General features: G+C 49.7%; 1 protein-coding gene across 6 annotated transcripts in view; it reads left to right on the top strand.

Annotated features, from left to right (window-relative positions):
• Ctif (CBP80/20-dependent translation initiation factor) overlaps positions 1-17005 on the top strand; it is a 266492-nt gene that overhangs the window by 233020 nt on the left and 16467 nt on the right. The gene's annotated exons all lie outside the window — the stretch shown is intronic.

Below are 17005 nucleotides of genomic sequence, written 5' to 3'. Positions count from 1 at the left end.
CCCCCCCATTCCAGGTGCGTTTAGTGAGCCGCTACTGACCAGGCAGGAGCATCCATCTCTCGGGAGCACCTGGCCTTAGGCACTGAGACCCAAGTTCAAATCTCAGCAGCTGAACTTCCTGACAGGCATTCAGGAAAAGCAAGTGATACGTAGCAGCCCTACTGTGCGTGGCCCATTGTATTGTGCTGCTGTGATGTAGCATGTGTCTCAGGCGTGACTCAAGAAGAGTCTTACCTCAGGAGGCCACTAAGGGAGACCATGTTCTGGGCATCCAGATCCCCAGAGTCAGACGTGATACCCCTGCCGGACACCCTCCCCCAGGTGTACATGGGTAAACTTGTATCCTTCCTGTCTTAGCTCTTCCTCACACCCTCCCTCCATGGTGAGGGACTTGGGGGGGGGGTGCCTCAAATTCATAATCCCTTGCTGCAGTCTCCAGGGTGCTGGGATTAGAGGCATGTGCCACCGAGCCTGGCAGTTTGCAGTTCTTATAGAGTACTGAAGAGCTAACTTCTGCCCGAGGCTGTCAGCGTCCACCCTCTGTCTGGCATGTTGTTGTGGTAATGGCTTGTGACCCCTTCCTGAGTACTTCAAATCATTTCGTCCTTCTGTTGGTACTTAGAGGCTAAGGTTCACCCATCACAAAAACCCTAGGATTCTATTCTCTTTCTTGACTTTTTTGGTGTTTGTTTGTTTATGTCAGGGTCTCATGTAAGCCCATGTAGGTCTTAGTGCCTCTAAATCACTAAGTAGCTAAGAGTGACCCCATACTGTGGGTCCTCCTGTTTCCATCTCTCTTGAGTGCTGGGATCACAGGCTTGCCCCACCACTTCAGGTTGTGTGCATGCAAGCAGAGAAGTGGTCTGACTGCAGTTCTCCTGTGAGCCCCAGGAAGAAACATTGTTGCGATCCCCACCCCCTTTCAACGTGGCAACCGCATCTGCAGAAATGACATAGCCCAGTGGGTTGGGAACTCAGTGACTATGGGGGAAAGAGGGTAGAGGGGGAGCAAGGAACAGCTGGGGACAAAGAGGAGGCACTTACCAGACCCACGCTGGTGTATGCAAGATGACATCCAAGAGTGTCTAGAAGCCTTAAGCCTGAAAGCAATACCAGTAACTAGAGCGATGTATTCTTTCAACTAGCAACAAGAAAAAATGCTACTTCCTTACTGGACTAAAATGCCCTGAGACAACAAAGTCACCAAAGTTTGGAGACAGAGGATCCCAGGGAACTCAAGCACTGTGGGAAATGTAGCCCTGCAGATTCAGAGTAAGGGACATGACTGGGGAAGGGAATGGTGGAGCCCTAGAGCCTTCTGAGCAGAAACTGGGTCCTAGCCCCTCACTGTTGTGGGAAGTGTTTGTAGTGTAAGAGTCGGACAGGGCATGAAGGGAGGAAAGGAAGCCTGTAAAACCAGGAGGCTCTTTCTCCTTGAACAGTTTCTTTTCACCTTTAATCTTGAGTCCAGAATCTTAGCAGAATGTTTCTCTGAGCATGCAGCCACCCCAGGCTGGGTACCCAAAGCCCTGAGCTCTTAGTTTAGCATCGGAGTCCCTACAGGTTCCAAGGCTCAAGTTATGAAAGGTTCAACCCTTCCTGGAACCCTGCTAAAGTAACCCACACAGGTTTAGTACCCCCCCCCCCCACCCACCCGTGTGTGCTCCTCTCCGGCTGCTTGGCACACATAGTCAAGTCGCTCGTGGTGTGATACCGACCTGTGCAGAACACACCACCGCCACCATGCATCCACATCCGCATGCGCATGCAGAGGCAGTGCCTTTGAGGCAGCTTCACAATCCAGCAGGAGTTCCCACCCAGCCCACCAGCCTTTCCTCCCCCCACCCCCACCCCATAACAGTTCTGCTTCCTTAGCCAGGCTGAGCACACTGACATGTGAAATTTGAAGCCAGTGTTCCCCTTAGCAACCATGGTAACACAGGATCTGATAGAGAGCCTGCAGTTATAAAAATACCAGCTTCCACCAGACACTGGTTTCCAAAGGGAAACCAGTCCCCACACCAGAACCATTTTTAAACAGTCTTCAGACTTCAGAGATGGCCAGCATGCTCCTAGTGCAGTGTGGCTGCCGGAGACTGTCACAGGGGGCTGGCTGGCTTATAGTAGGCAGCGTTGGGTATGTTCTTTGAAGCACAGAATGGCCTGTGATTCGGCAAACAATGAACTAGCCCTATCAAGGGTACATTGGTGATGGTCATTTTCCTGATTGGACCAACTCTTTTGGCATTTTTAAGTCAGGGTGAGATGCAGAGATTCTGGGACCCTGTCCTTCCGGGTCCCTTCTGGAGAGTTCTCAGCTCCTTATCACCTGGGGGACAATGACTTGGTCTTTCTTCTTTTTGTGGAAGTCAATAAGGGCTCTCATAGGGAGGGGAGAGATGGTGTGGCTAAAAACTTTTCCACTTACAATCAGGAAAAGCCCTGCATCTTGTACCCAGTTCTGAGCAGGCTGCAGTCTTCGTTCCTAGTCTGTGTTCTCAGTAGGAGGCATTAGCCTTGAGATGAAGCAGGGGCCTGGGTATGTGCTCACCCAGCCTCTGGCCTGTTCTCCTCTGAGCCCCGCCTCCCCATCTCAGTAACAGCCTCCCCTGCCCTCCCTCTCCTGTTCCTCCCAGCCTTTTGTCTCCCGGGGCTATGCCTTGTAATTTGAAAAATATTCTAACTTGGTAATTAATGTCTGAACTTGGAGAGCGCCCCCATCCTGCTTCTGCCTAGCTAGCTGAAGGCGGGCCAAGATGCAAATTCAGAGAAGCTAAAAGGAGGCATGGGATTTTCCAAGATGGTCCCTTAGTTTTGGGGGAGGGGGTTAAAAAAACCACACATGAGTTGCCCTTGAACCTCCCCCCCCCCCCCACCTTGGCCATTTCCCAACAGGCCGATGGCAGAGTCTTCAGCTCCACAAATTTGGGAACACTCAAGTACTAGACAGGGCCACTCTCTGAGAGCAGTTCACAGAGAAATTATCTGAGGTGGGGGGAGAGAGAGAGAGAAAGAGAGAAAGAGAGAGAACATACAAGCAAGCAAACTATGTGTGTGTGTGTGTGTTTGTATGTGTGTGTGTGTATGTGTGTGTGTATGTGTGTGTATGTGTGTGTGTGTGTATGTGTATATATATATATATATATATATATATATATATATATATATATATATAGAGAGAGAGAGAGAGAGAGAGAGAGAGAGAGACCAAAAGGAAGATTGGAGAGCATTAGCTGCTCTTCCAGAGGACCTGGGTTTGATTCCCAACTCATGGTGGCTCACAGCCACCTGTAACTCCAGTCCCAGGGGATCCAATGCCCTCTCCTGGCCTCCATGGGCACCAGGCAGGCAAACAAAACACTCTAAAGGAGAAGGAAGACATAGAGAATAGCTACTCGGGAGGCTGAGGCAGGAACACCAGAAGCTCAACCCTTGGTTACAGAGTGCGTTCAAGGCAAGGTTGGACAACTCAGGAAGACCCTGTCTCAAGATAAAAGGTAAAGAGGGTGTAGCATGAGAAAGATCTGGGTTCTGGGGTCAAGGAGAAGAAAGGAGGGCAAGGGAGGAGGGGGATGGAGGAGGAGGAGGGAAGAGGAAGGTGTCATGAGTCTATTATGTTAGAAACATACATGGCTATGTTTGTGTCTTTCCAGTTTGTTAAACTGAATAAAACATATCCATAAGCTACATATTGGCTACAATTTGCCACATAGTTCTAATTTCACTTAACTAACCATTAGCAATATTGGTTTCTCTTATTCCAACTTTTAAAAAAGTTTTCTAGATTTCTTTATTTTACTTCATGTGTGTGAATGTTTTGACTGCATTCATATATGAATTCCTCATGCGTGCCTGTTGGATTTCCTGGGGTTGGGTCATGATGGTTGTGAGACACGATGTGGGTGCTGGGAATCAAACCAGGTCCTCTGCAAGAGCAAGTGCTCTTCTTAACTCTGGAGTCATCCCTCCAGCCCTTACTTTATTAGTTGTTAATATCAACTCTCAGGTCATACATTATCGAGAGAGAGAGAGAAGAGTTAAGCTGTTTGGGCCCCAGAGTTATTCAGTCAGTCTCAGAGATGCCTCTTCAAAGGCCAATCTGAAGTAGGCTGAGTGTCAGGGGCAGGAGAAGAGCAGTCAAGCCTGACACAGAGGCAGGAGCCCTTTGCTGTGTGGTTCTCCTGGCCATGGCTTGCGGTGTGCGAGTAGGTGACCAGTCGGCATCCCAGGCACACTGCAGACTCCAGGAGTGCCTCCTCTACACTCTCAGGCGAGGGGTGGTACATCTGGGTAACTGACAAGCTCGCGCGCTTGGTGTTTCTCATATCAATCTAATGCAGTTTCAGGCTGTTATTGATCGGCACAACGAATTATTTATACATTTGTACTTCTCGCTGTTTTGGCAAGTGGTAGTGACTTGTTTGTGTAAACAAGATGTGGAGTTGTTCTTTCACTTGATACTTATACCCAAAATGCAGCGACTCCTGTACTGTTGCTCTATGGGGGAGTGGGGGTGGGGAGGAGTCACTGTGGGCTGGGCACAGCCCGAAGGAACACCATGGCCTGAAGTAGGCCCAGCCAGTTGTCTAGGACAGAAAACCTGACGCTTGCTCTAGGACCTGGAAGTGCCTGAAGCACAGGAGACATGCATGCCACAACCCGTGATGTTCTCAGCCTTCAGTGGCTCTGCAGACCCCAGAGTTCACAGTTAGCCTGGCTGATTGATGCTACTCCATTTCCATCAGCCCCACCGTGGGTCAGAAACGGCTTTGGGAGTGTGTGTCCTCCTAGAAGAGAAACCCAGAAATCACACCCCTTCCTTCTGTCTACTTAGACGCAGCTAGAACCCAGGTCCTTTTTGATAGGTCTGGGTCAGTAGACACAGGACCGAGACTTCTAGGCCTAAGCCAAGCCCTAGAAGAGGAAGCCTAAAGGAGAGGCCCGTTCTTGGCAAGAGGGGCGCTTAGAAAAAAAGGTGGTTTGGAAGCTGACGAACTAACACCTTCCCCTCTCTGGCCTTCAGGCTTCTTTGTCAGGAGGCACCGGATAAAATGGTTTGCTCATTACAAGCTAACTTCCTCTCTACAGCTCCCTGTCTGTCCCTCTACAGCTCTGACAAGTGAAGACAGGGAATAAGGGTCCCTTTAGGTGTGTAAGACAAAGTGTCTCTTAGGAAGAAAAACTAAGGAGAGGGAAGCTAGTAAAACAAGCCTTTGCACACACAGTGTGCCTGCTCTTGCACACACAGTGTGCCTCCTGCTCTCCAGACACTCTGAGCTCTGTTTAGATTTCAGTTCCTCAGAAGGGTCCCAAGGACTCGTCCGTCATTCCCCAGTTGGCTACCTGTCCCTGTCCTCGGCCTGCCTTCTTTCTCTTCATGACAATACTTGCTGTTACCTCGAGTCTTCTTTGTCAATCTGTTTTTTTTTTCTACCGTGGGAACTCTAGAGGCAGGAAATGTATCTATTCATAGCTCCGTTCCCAGTGGTGTCTGACATACGGTAGGTACTCAATAAACACTTATTGAAGAAACTAACGAAATAACTTGTCTAGACCGAGCGAACTGAAGACAATGGTCAGTCAGTCAGTCAATCAGCCTTTCATAAAGAACTGGGGGTGGGGGTGGGGCAGGGAGAAGTGCTGGGGGGGTTGGCGGGGGGGGGGGGCAGGGGGGGGCAGGGGGGGGAGCTTGTCAGAAAGAAGTGCAGGATCCTCAAGGAGGCCCAGTGAGAGGCACAGCAGGCTGGTCTTTCCTCTGCATCCGTCCATATGCTTCCTGGAAGGTGCAGATTTAATTCACCTGCCCAGAGTCAGGATCCCATAAGCCAGCATCCTCAGGTGAGAACAGAGGGGTTCCAGCAAAGCTTCCAGGAGCCTCCAGGGAGGACACCCCCAACCCCACCTGCTGCTATCAGCTACACAGGACAATCCAAGGGGACATCAGCCAAAACCCTCTGTCACTACCATAAAGAGGAATGAGAGGGAGGACCCCAGGCTCAGAGGGAGTACCCCAGGCTCAGGAGGGCCCCTGGGGATCAAGGATAGAGGAGGGTAAAGCAGAGCGGGAAGGTGGAGCGGCTGGGGTGGAACGCTATAGTGGCCGCTGAGAAGCCCAGTAGTTCTTTCCAGTCCAGCAGAGTCTCAGCCACAGAACCGTGGCCGGGGTTGCCATACGTGAAGCCACATCTGCAGTTTTCAACTTTTGTCCGTTGTTTTTGTTTATTGTTGATTTGTTTCTGTGACAGGGCTTCTTGTAGCCCTGGCTGTCCTGGAACTCACTCTGTAGTCCAGGCTGGCCTCGAACTCACAGAGATCAGCCTGCCTCTGCCTCTGCCTCTGCCTCTGCCTCTGCCTCTGCCTCTGCCTCTGCCTCTGCCTCTGCCTCTGCCTCTGCCTCTGCCTCTGCCTCTGCCTCTGCCTCTGCCTCTGCCTCTGCCCTCTGCCTCTGCCTCTGCCTCTGCCTCTGCCTCTGCCTCTGCCTCTGCCTCCACCTCCTGAAGGCTGGGTGTACACCAGGACCTTCTGGCTTGCAACTTTCAATCTTCTGGTAGCCACATTTAAAGCCCCCCAAGGCGTAGGGAGTGTGTGTGTGTAAAATATTTTTTTATCAATGGTATCCAAATAATTATAATTACATCACCATGTAACCAATAGTAAAAAGTACCAATAAAAAATTTTTGTTGCCATTGGGTTTTTTTTGTTCCCCAGACAGAGCCTGGCTCTGTAGCCCAGGCTAGTCTGGCTCTGTAGCTTAGGCTGGTCTCAAACTCTCTGTGCTCCTGCTTCAGCCTGAGAGCTAAAAATCACTGCAGCAATCCATATTTTTTTATATTCGTGTGTTTGTGTGTGTGTGTGTGTGAACTAAGTCAGTGTTTGAAACTTGGTGTACATTTCACCATGCCGGCACCACTCAGTTCGGGCCAGACACCTTGTAAGTTCTCAGACCACACGTGGCTGCTGGCTACGGTAGGGAGGCTAGGTAGGTGTCATCAGGCTCTTGGAACAGTTCTGGATGCTGGAAGTCCCACAAGTACTGTTTGCAGCTTCCATCTCTCTCAACACCCAGCAGAAATGGGGAGCCATAAGAGCTGAACCCCAAGGCTCACAGCCAGCTCCTGGTGGGGTCTATGAAAAGCAGGTCTTCAATCCCTGATGGACAAAGCAGGCGGGGGGTGGAGAGGGGGGCAGGAGTATAGGAAGGGAGAAGGGCCCTGGCTGGGGTGGCAGCACATGAGAGGGCTCAGAGGAGAACCCACGGTGGGGATCAGTGCCAGGGCCTCCCTAGAGTGCCCGGCATGAAGAAGGCACAATCGGCCCATTCTTTCACTGCCCTCCGGACTACTTAGGGCGACCATTTCTGTAATTAAGACTTTCTCCCTTTCTCAGAGGTATTAAAACATAGAAGTATTTACTGCATCTGGTTTCCCAGGGTTGAAAGCTAGCTAGACTTAGGAAGTGCAAACACTCTTTGGAAATGCAAACACACTTGCAGGAACGAATTCTCTTTGAATCAAGGCTGAAGCCCTCCTTAAAACAATTAGTCCTGAGACCAGAACCTTAGGTACAACTCCCCTTTGTTTGGTTGTGTGGCCCGCCACCACTACCTTCACCCATAGGGGGATATGACCAGTCCTCGGGGCCCAGAGACAGGAAGGGAATGAATTGGTCTGCTGCTTCTGGGTCTGGGCTGGCCTGCGTTCCGCTTGGTTTGGAAATGTTAGTCAGAGGAGAGTTTGAGGTGTGGGGAAGGGCAGGGAGGATGTGGTTTGGGCAAGGGGAGTCCAGAGGCTTCCCTGGGCTTGGCCCAGTGCCATGGGAAGTCTCAGAACCTCTGCCGGCCACACTGAAGTGCCCTGCCTGGCTGGAGCTGAGGGCGTGGCCAAGGATTAGCTGACTGGAGAGCAATTAGATGAGGTGGGGCTGGGGAAATACCTGGAACCCCAGGGATAGAGTCAAGACTTGCTTGGCTAACCCTGAAGGCCGGAGGCCTTGGAAGGCCTGGGGAGTTAAGTGTGGCCTCTTGCTGATGGGCAGAAGGGGATTATAATGTCAGGGATCAGGGAGTCTACAGCACTCTGAGAAAGAGGCTTTTTTCTTGATGACCAGTTGCTAAATACCTCTTCCACCTGCTCACATTCCTGCCCAGACCTGTGGATTTTCCTGTCATAGCCGCATGGGCTTGGGAGGTGTGGTATGAAGTGACCCTTCTGGGGATATTCATCTAGGGGGAAGGAGAAGTGAGAAAAATGGGTGCCTTGAAGGAAAGGGGTGCTCATCTATTTGAAAGGTGTGGGCAAGCCCTGCCAAGACTGTTGCCCAGAAAACCCCCACAAACATTACAGCTTGCCTAAGTCCTGTCCTCTGCACAGGGAAGCAGACTTGCATCCGAGGCCTGTCCATCCGCTAGAAGCGAAGTCTCAGGTGTGCCTATAGACGTTGAGAGCTCTCGATTGCTCAATAGAAGCCTTCAGGATTACCTTCATGCCACATGCAGAAGGCTAAGGGCTGATCAGCCCAGAGCAGGAGTCCCTTGGTTCCAAAAAGCTTCCTCCTCACCCCTCCCTACTGCTTCCCTCCACAGAACCTCCTCCACAGAGCCATATAGGAAATACTTTTTAGGCTTTGTGGGCCAATAGGCAAACCCAGTCCAACTGCATCCTATGTCTTGAAGTACAACCAGCCATCCTATCCCCAAGAGCAGCTTTGACAGTGACTGTGCTTCAGGGAATTTATGGACACTGAAATCTGAGTCATAATTTGTACGTAGCACAGCACAGCCTTTTGAAAGAAGGGGACTTTAAACTGATTCCCTATGAGTTTTTATATTTTAAAAATCTAATAAATATAAAAATATTTTAAAAATATAAAAACTGTTCTTCGCTCGAGAACTGTGAAAGGCAAGCCTTGGCCGGCTCTGCTTGGTGGCTGTAGTTTACCAACCCTGGTCTAGAGCTGTGGTTCTCAACTGGGAAATCCCCATTCAGGAGGTTTTTTTGCTACACTTTCGAGTGAGAATTGCTGTCACAAGGGAGAATTTACAGGTTCCCAGGCAAGCAGATGCCGTAGCAATAGGGCCCTGCCCTAGTACCATACTCTAGTCTGGCCCCATGCCTGTTTTGTAGATGACAGAACTAAGGTCCATGTGACAGAACTGTCCTGTGAACCCAGGCAGTGTCTCGCTCTTCCCAGAATGCAGAGCTAGAGGAGTTTTTATCTGTTTCGAGCCACTCTGGGAGATCTGCCCTGCCAGCTCACACTGCCTGGAGCTCTATCTGAGACACAGGAAGTGTATTTGTCCCCTGGAGTCCCAGCATGGCAGGGCTTTGGTGAGTCATTTTCCACAAGTGAAGCTGGGTACACTGAAGTATCTTCATGAGAAACTCCCAGCCAGCCCAGAGCCTTCTTCTCCTTCTCTCTCTCTCTCTCTCTCTCTCTTTCTCTCTCTCTCTCTCTCTGTGTGTGTGTGTGTGTGTGTGTGTGTGTGTGTGTGTGTGTGTCTGCTCTCTGGGAAGAGGGCATTAGAATGAAGGACAGAGCATCAGATGCTTAGAGTAACAGGATTTGAAGATGCCACACTGGTGGTGTTTTAGCTGCAGCCTGGGGCAAGTCCTTTTTCTTCAGTAACGTGGGAGAGAGTTTTGTATCTGCTTCTCTCCTACAGGAAACGAGAAATCAAACTTGTCAAGAACAGCACTGTATCTTTATCGGTCATCCTGGCTTCCCCCCTAACCATTCAACTGAGAAGGCACATGATCTTTCTGGTGACACGGGAGACCCATCACTGTGTTGATGGCCCTATGGGGCAGTCACTCTTCACGTCCCTGACGCGTTTCCACTGATGACTTAGTGTGAGAAGTGTTGAAGCCACATATTCGGCATGCCCGTGTGGCCCTCAGATTCTGGGGACCCACTGAGACATTTGGATATAAACATCTGTGAACCTGTGTGTGTACACTTTTTCTGGGGGAGGCAACAGTTTCCATCAATCTTCAAAGGGTTCAATGTTGCCAAGAAAGTCAAACATGGGGCTGAGCCATGTACTTAGTTGTAGAGCACCTGTTTCTCATGTGCCACACCTGTGTCTCACATGGGCCACACCTGCATCTCACATGGGCCACACCTGCCTCTCACATGGGCCACACCTGGCTTCTATTCCCACACGCCCGGCACCAAACACAACAACAACAACAACAACAACAACAACAACCACCACCACTACAACAACAACAACAACCACTACAACAACAACCATAGTAAGTTCAGAGGCACTAGCTTCCTCCCTTCCTATCCGGTGTCCTTGGGCACATTAGAGATGTCTCATTCAGATCTGAATTTCTGTCATCTCCTACCTTGTCCAACTAATTCCTAAAATCTAAGGGCAGATTCTCCTGGAAGAAAACTCCAAAACCGAGTAGCTGAGAACAGGTAGGGTTAGGGAAAGTGCTGCTGTGGGAGGAGCTAGCTACCACTGCCCATAGCAACAGATTCAATACAAAGTTGCGGTTCCCAAATGCAGGGCCAGGCAGTAGGCTCAGCCGGCTGCGGAGGCCTAAGGGGATGACGGCTCATTGCCTCTGGGAGCAGCTCTGGTTCCATTTCTTGACCTGGCATTCCTTTTATGAAAAATATATCCAAACACTTGGAATTTGGGCACATTTTCGCAAGTGTTACATTTAAATAAAAAGTTTTCTCAGCGATGTCCAACTGAGAAAAGTTAAAAAGATGTTACAAAATCACCCCCTTACGGACTATGTAATTTCGCTACAAAGTTAGCACAGAGCTGAGGAAAGTCATTTATACATAAACGCAAATAATAGTGTAAGATTTTAAAATACTCCTAAAGCCAGCTTTAAGTGTCTCTCTCCCCAACCCAGGCTGCTATCTAAGTCTGCTTGCATAACCTTGGCTGGCTTTAATCTTCTTATGAGCCCACAGACTGCCCAGGCTGCCTGTCAGCCACAGTGGGCCTGTCTAGGTTCCCATCTAGCTGTGATAGTCTGTCCACCAGAGCAATGGCCCCAACTCCAATGTACCTACTCCTCTTCCTGTCTTCCCAGGGTCCTCTCCTATCTCTTACCTTCCATTACCTGCAGTGGGAGCTCGTTCACATCAGCCAATTCAAGGGGAGAAACCTGCCCTTGACCCCACACTCCCCTCCAGCAACCCCTTTACTGTACAACTCTGTAGAGCCAGGTCTTGCAAAAAGAAAAAAGAAAAAAGAAAAAAAGAGCAGTCTCCTTACATGCTGTCTCCCTGAGCAGTTCTGCCCCACCAAGCCAACAGCATAGAACCTGTCAAGGCTAACGTATGTGTTAAGCATCCATTATCTGAAAGTCCACTGTGTTCCAAATTCCTAGACTTTTTGTATACCTATATGAATCCACAGATGGAAAATTCCACACTATGAGACTTTATTTCATGCACTAAATTAGTTTAAATGCTATATAGAATTATCTTCAGGCTGTGCGTCTATATGGTATATATAAAACATAAACGAATCTCGTGTTTAGATTTGGGTCCCATCCCCAAGATAACTCAGGGATATGAAATATTCAAAAATTGAGAGAAAAAAATCAGATATCCAAAATACATTCAATCCCAAGCATTTAGATAGAATAAGGAGTACTTACTTGTATTTACCAATGCCTCGGGACTGTTCTGGCTTCAGCCTGACTGACATTGGCTCAAAAGTCAGCTACAGATGACACATTGTAGATTTTGGTCATCATCCTTACCATTGTCATTATTGCTGTTTTGAGACTCATTTCATAGCCTAGGCTGAACTTGAACCAGCCACTCTCCTGCTTTACCCGTCGTAAGTCTGCAGGCATGTGTCACTGTGTCTCCTTATGGAGTAAATGTAAATGAGTGTACGTGACTATTCCAGCACACTTTTTTTGTTTTGTTTTGTTTTTTATGGACTCTTGAAGTTTGAGTTTTGTATAATTTTTACATTGTAGCTAAATACATTTTCCTCGGCCATTTAAAAGTGTGAAAGCTGTTCTTAGCTCTGTAGAGAGCAAATGCCCATCTGAAAATCAGTGCACAGAAGGGCAGTGGTGGGCTGGGTGGGGTATAATTCCACGCGCAGCTACGGTTCTCAGCTATGGGTATTTGGCAAGGTCTGGATATATTCTAGAGTTGTCACTACTAAGGGTTTCTGATGGTGGCTGGCAAGTAGAAGTTGAAATGCCATAGAACATTCTATTCTGCACAGGAAACCACCACAGCAGAGTTATGTAATACAGATGTCAGTCACCTATAGCTGAGCGCCCTGGTCTAAATGACACCATCGGCTAAAGACTGCTAGAGCCCTGGAGGTTCTTCTATGCTAAAGACTTCCCTGTGCCTCTCCAGCCAGAACCACTCCTGAGCTCCAGGCCCTGCCAGATCCTCTCTCCAGACAGCTTCAGTGGTGGTTCATATAGCCTCTGCCCATAGAAGGTTTGCTCAGGCTAGAAACTCATGTGGGCATTCTCCTCGACTTCTCCCTCCTGGTCCCCAGATGAATCACTTCCCAGCTGCCTGTCCCCATGTAAACGAAGGAAATAAAGTTGATCGTTGTGTCTTCCTGAAACTAGTCTCCCTCCCAGTGACCTCTGAAGCAAGCAGTGTGAGCACATACTTACGGATGCAAGATGGGATGAAGGTGTACAGATCGCCTCCTCAGAATCAAGGGCACACAGTGCAGTACGGGAGACCTGACTCGAGGCCAATAGAAGTGGAAGGATTAGCCAGGAGATGGGCAACCCTAGCCCCTGAGGTACCATCGCAGGAGCTATGTAGGATCAATAGTTCCCCCAGACTCTAACCACACAAACCCCAGACTGTAGTCCGAGCTGTACCCATCTCTCTCCTTAACACCTCATCCTGCCTGTCCACAGATCCCCTCAGACTTCTAATGCCTTATGGACCCACCTCCTGCTCCCCAAATCAACACCTCTTTGCAGAGCCACCCACTTGTGGCTGCACTAAGCCCAAAGCTGTTTCAGACTCTCATCTTATCCATCCTGAACCTGCCAGATCCCAGGGCTGTGGACAACTTCTGCAACTCCCTTCGATCTGATCACTTTGTTCTCTCTCAGTGGCTCAGCTAGGCTACTCTACCTTCTATCTGAGTTACTAACCAGTATTCTAACCATGCTTTCCTCTAGGCCCCTGCCCTGTTTCTGTCCCCTCTGCTAACACTATAGCCCACTGATCTTTTCCACTTGTTCCCTGATCTCCCCAGAAAGGTCTCTCCCTGGGAAGACTTCCTAAGCCTTCTCCTCCACACATATGACAGATGGGTGGGTGACACTCTGCCTGTCATCCCACCCTCACCCTGTGCCCCATGCAGGCCACTTAGTGGTGAACTCCCGCTGATGGAGCTGAGCTTGCTGTACACTGGGTATTCCAAACGCTTTATGCCTTCATCCCTGGTTCCAGTGTTCCAAGTAATGTGTGTCTTCAATTCCTGCAGCAATCCACAGAGGAGGAGACTATTGCTGTGCCCACAGTGCCAATTAAAAAGCTGAGACGCAGCCAGGCGTGGTGGCGCACACCTTTAATCCCAGCAATTGGGAGGCAAAAGCAGGCAGATTTCTGAGTTCGAGGCCAGCCTGGTCTCTCTATACAGAGAAACCCTGTCTCAAAAAACCAAAAAAAAAAAAAAAAAAAAAAAAGCTGAGACGCAGGGAGGTGGCCACTAAGTTGTACAGCCTAAGTAAGTGGCAGAGTTAGGATTAGTATCCTATACCCTGCATTCCAGACATCTATCTGCTGAGCTCTGGGCCTCTTTAATGGATGGATGGATGAATGGCAGGTAGATGGATAAGTGGGTGGATGGATGGATGGATGGATGGGTGGGTGGGTGGATGGATGGATGGATGGGTACATTTTCCTACCTGTGGAGGAGTTGAAGGTAGGACCTGTCCTACCATAGCCTCTTGATCACTGAGGGGCCCTTTGGAGTAGCTTTGCCCTAGACAGTATATATTCTTTCAGACCTAGTCTTTCAGTCTTCCAAGAGGGTCAGCTAGGCACAAACCTAGCATGAGCAATGTGAAGAAATCTAGTCTTCACAGATACCACAGGCTGGGAGAAACCAAATAGTTGCCTCCAGACCAGGAATAGTGAGCTTCTTGCCAAGGACACTAGGGGAGCTCTCGGGAAGACTTCAGGGAGCAGGGGGAAGGGGGAGAAGAGGAGGACAAAAGAGGGCTAGGGATGAGGAGGAGGGGAGGAAGGGTGTGAGGTAGTCTTGAATTATCGAAGAAGTGGTGGAGCAAGGTGTGTTCAGCCGGGGAGTGACGATGAGGAAGAAGGGTATTGGGGGGCTGGTGAGGACAGGAAGGATAGCACCATAGGTCTGCAAGCCGACAAGCTTGGCCAGAAGGAGGTCTGGAAGAGGAGGGAAGACAAGGTAGGCCCTGATGGAAGTGGGCCAGGGAGCAGAAATGCCAGACTCAGCACTTTATCTTCTCGAGACACAGTCAGTTGAACACAGAAGGACAGCATGGAGAACAAGAATCTTGGCTGGAGGATTAGTCATCTGAAAAGATGCCCCCAGCTGTGGTAGCACTGCCCCATTCTTGCATGTCTACTCTGCCAAGGGTTAGGCTCTAAAACCAAACACACTTCCAGGTGCCAATTAAAGTCTCTTATCTCTGAGTCTTGGCAGAGTCCTCACCAAATCCCTTCTGAGGTCCCCAAGTGGCCCCAGGCCCTTTGCTCAGCCCAGGCCTGCCTGTCTGCCCTCCTGCTGGGTGCCTGACACTCTTGAGTACAATGCTAATTATGCCTTTAGCGAAGGCCTATTATTCTCTGAAAGTTAACAGAGCATACTTGTCCCAGGCCCAGCTGTCCTGACCTGTTTGTCCTTGCTTACGTCTAACCCATTAAGGAGCCGGCTGGGTTTTGTCACTCCAGGAACAGCCCTCAGTCCAGCTTCTGCAGTGTGGTTTCTGCGACCTTATCTTCTCCGTCATAGAAAGGCCACGCCCCTGACTAGGATCCAGAGGATCCAGGTAGCTATGGACTCCTGTGAATTCTTTTTTTTTTTTTTTTTTCGAGACAGGCTCTCTCTATGTAGCCCTGGCTGTCCTGGAGATTGAAATGTAGACCAGGCTGCCCCCTGAGTGCTGGAATTAAAAGCATGCCCCACCATGCCCAGCTTTATGGGCTATTTGTTTTGTTTTGTTGGTTTTTTAAGACAGGGTTTCCTCTGTGTAGCCCTGGCTGTCTTGGAACTTACTCAGTTGTCCAGGCTGGCCTTGAACTCAGAAATTCACCTGCCTCTGTCTCCTGAGTGCTAGAACTAAAAGGGTGCATCACCACTGCCTGGCATTTTACGTCCATTCTTTTTTGTTTGTTTTTTGTTTTGGTTTGTTGTTTGTTTGTTTTTTTAATGATACACACACACACACACACACACACACACACACACACTGTAGCTGTCATCAAACATACCAGAAGAGGGCATCAGATCCCATTACAGATGGTGTGAGCCACCATGTGGTGCTGAGAATTGAACTCAGGACCTCTGGAAGAGCAGTCAGTGCTCTTAACCGCTGAGCCATCTCTCCAGCCCCTTATATTCATTCTTAAATGCATCCAGAGAATATTGATACATGGGAGAGACTAGTTTAAACAGCATGTATTAGTTTTGCTTACACACACACACACACACACACACACACACACACATACACACGCTCAATGGCAGAAGAATGGCTCAGCATGTGACAACTTCTGTCTCTCAGGATCCTTGCCGGTCACTTTTGCACTGTCCTCTCAGAGTCTAAGATGGATTATGGCCCCTGCCATTGGAAGAACAGACTTGCAAGGGTTGACATAAGCTGACTACAACGAATCTCTAAGAGGCTTCCTCCTGGTGGGTACAAGGGAAGGTGGCTGGATCGGCCCACCAGATTATCTCCAGGCCCTATCTCTAAGTGAGGTCCTCGAGATGTCCGGGAGCCACTTCCTCTGTAACAAACGGGCGAGGCTCCTCAGGTGTAAGATACCAGAAGTCTTCAGGTCATCACTCTATTGACAGCCACCTCCCCCGTCATCTCTAGTGATTAAATCTATTTGTCTGGTGTTGTGGAAGGGCTACTCCTGAGGAGTAGCCTCTGAGCTATGCATGGTGACGAAGGGGGGGAGGAGGGAGATACAGGGAAGGAGGAGGGGGCTCACAGAAGGTGTGCCTTGGCTAGCGCTCTTGCAACTCTAGACAGCAGCATAGCTACCCCCAGGAAGCTCGCTCCATAAGAGGAAAGGACAGTTTCGCAAGTGAGGCTGGACCTGGGGAGCTGCCCGTTGGTCCCTGGCACGGCACTGGGCCTGTTAGGAAATCAGGGAGACATTGTGTCTCCCGGGCAGGCGCCACTTCTCACTTGCCCCGGTCGTGCTCACTTCAGGCGCTGGCTCCAGAGCCAGGCTGGCAGCTGGGCCGGTGGCTGGGTGCCCTCTTGCCACAGGCCTGATGCCCAGGAAGCCACAGCTACAGCTTGGAAAGTATCCCTCTTTTGGGTCCCATGGTAAGGCCAGGGGGCTGTGAGGAGCCATATGAGCAGGAGGTCAGCTGCGTACTAGTTACGAAGAATTCCAGACTCTTTCCTCCAGAGGTTGAGCGCCAACGCCCTCTTGTCCTTTCCTGTCAAGTAGGGATTCCTCTACACACACACACACACACACACACACACACACACAAGAAAGCCCCACCCAAGATGCCCAGCTCCCACCCTGACTTGAAGGGGACGGTCTGCCTCTGGTTCTGTAAGTAGCTTAGAGCTGTGAAGGTGCACAGAGCTAATGTTTTAATATTGTATATTTGAACCGGCAAAGGGGTCTGGGGTAGGAAAGAGGGTGTTTGCTATCTTGGGGGCTGCTCAATCAAACAAGATGTTTCTTAGCGGAGACAACAGCCATGGGAATGGGTCCAAGGGCAATAATGAAGTGTGTCTAGTCCAGATGGGTGCACAAGAGATGACAGCAGGTAAGCCATGAGGCTGTGAATAAG

This window comes from Mus musculus, chromosome 18, assembly GCF_000001635.26.
Source record: "Mus musculus strain C57BL/6J chromosome 18, GRCm38.p6 C57BL/6J".
Taxonomy (NCBI): Eukaryota; Metazoa; Chordata; class Mammalia; order Rodentia; family Muridae; genus Mus; species Mus musculus.
Note: the sequence above shows the minus strand (reverse complement) of the source record. Positions and strands in the feature narration are given on the sequence as shown.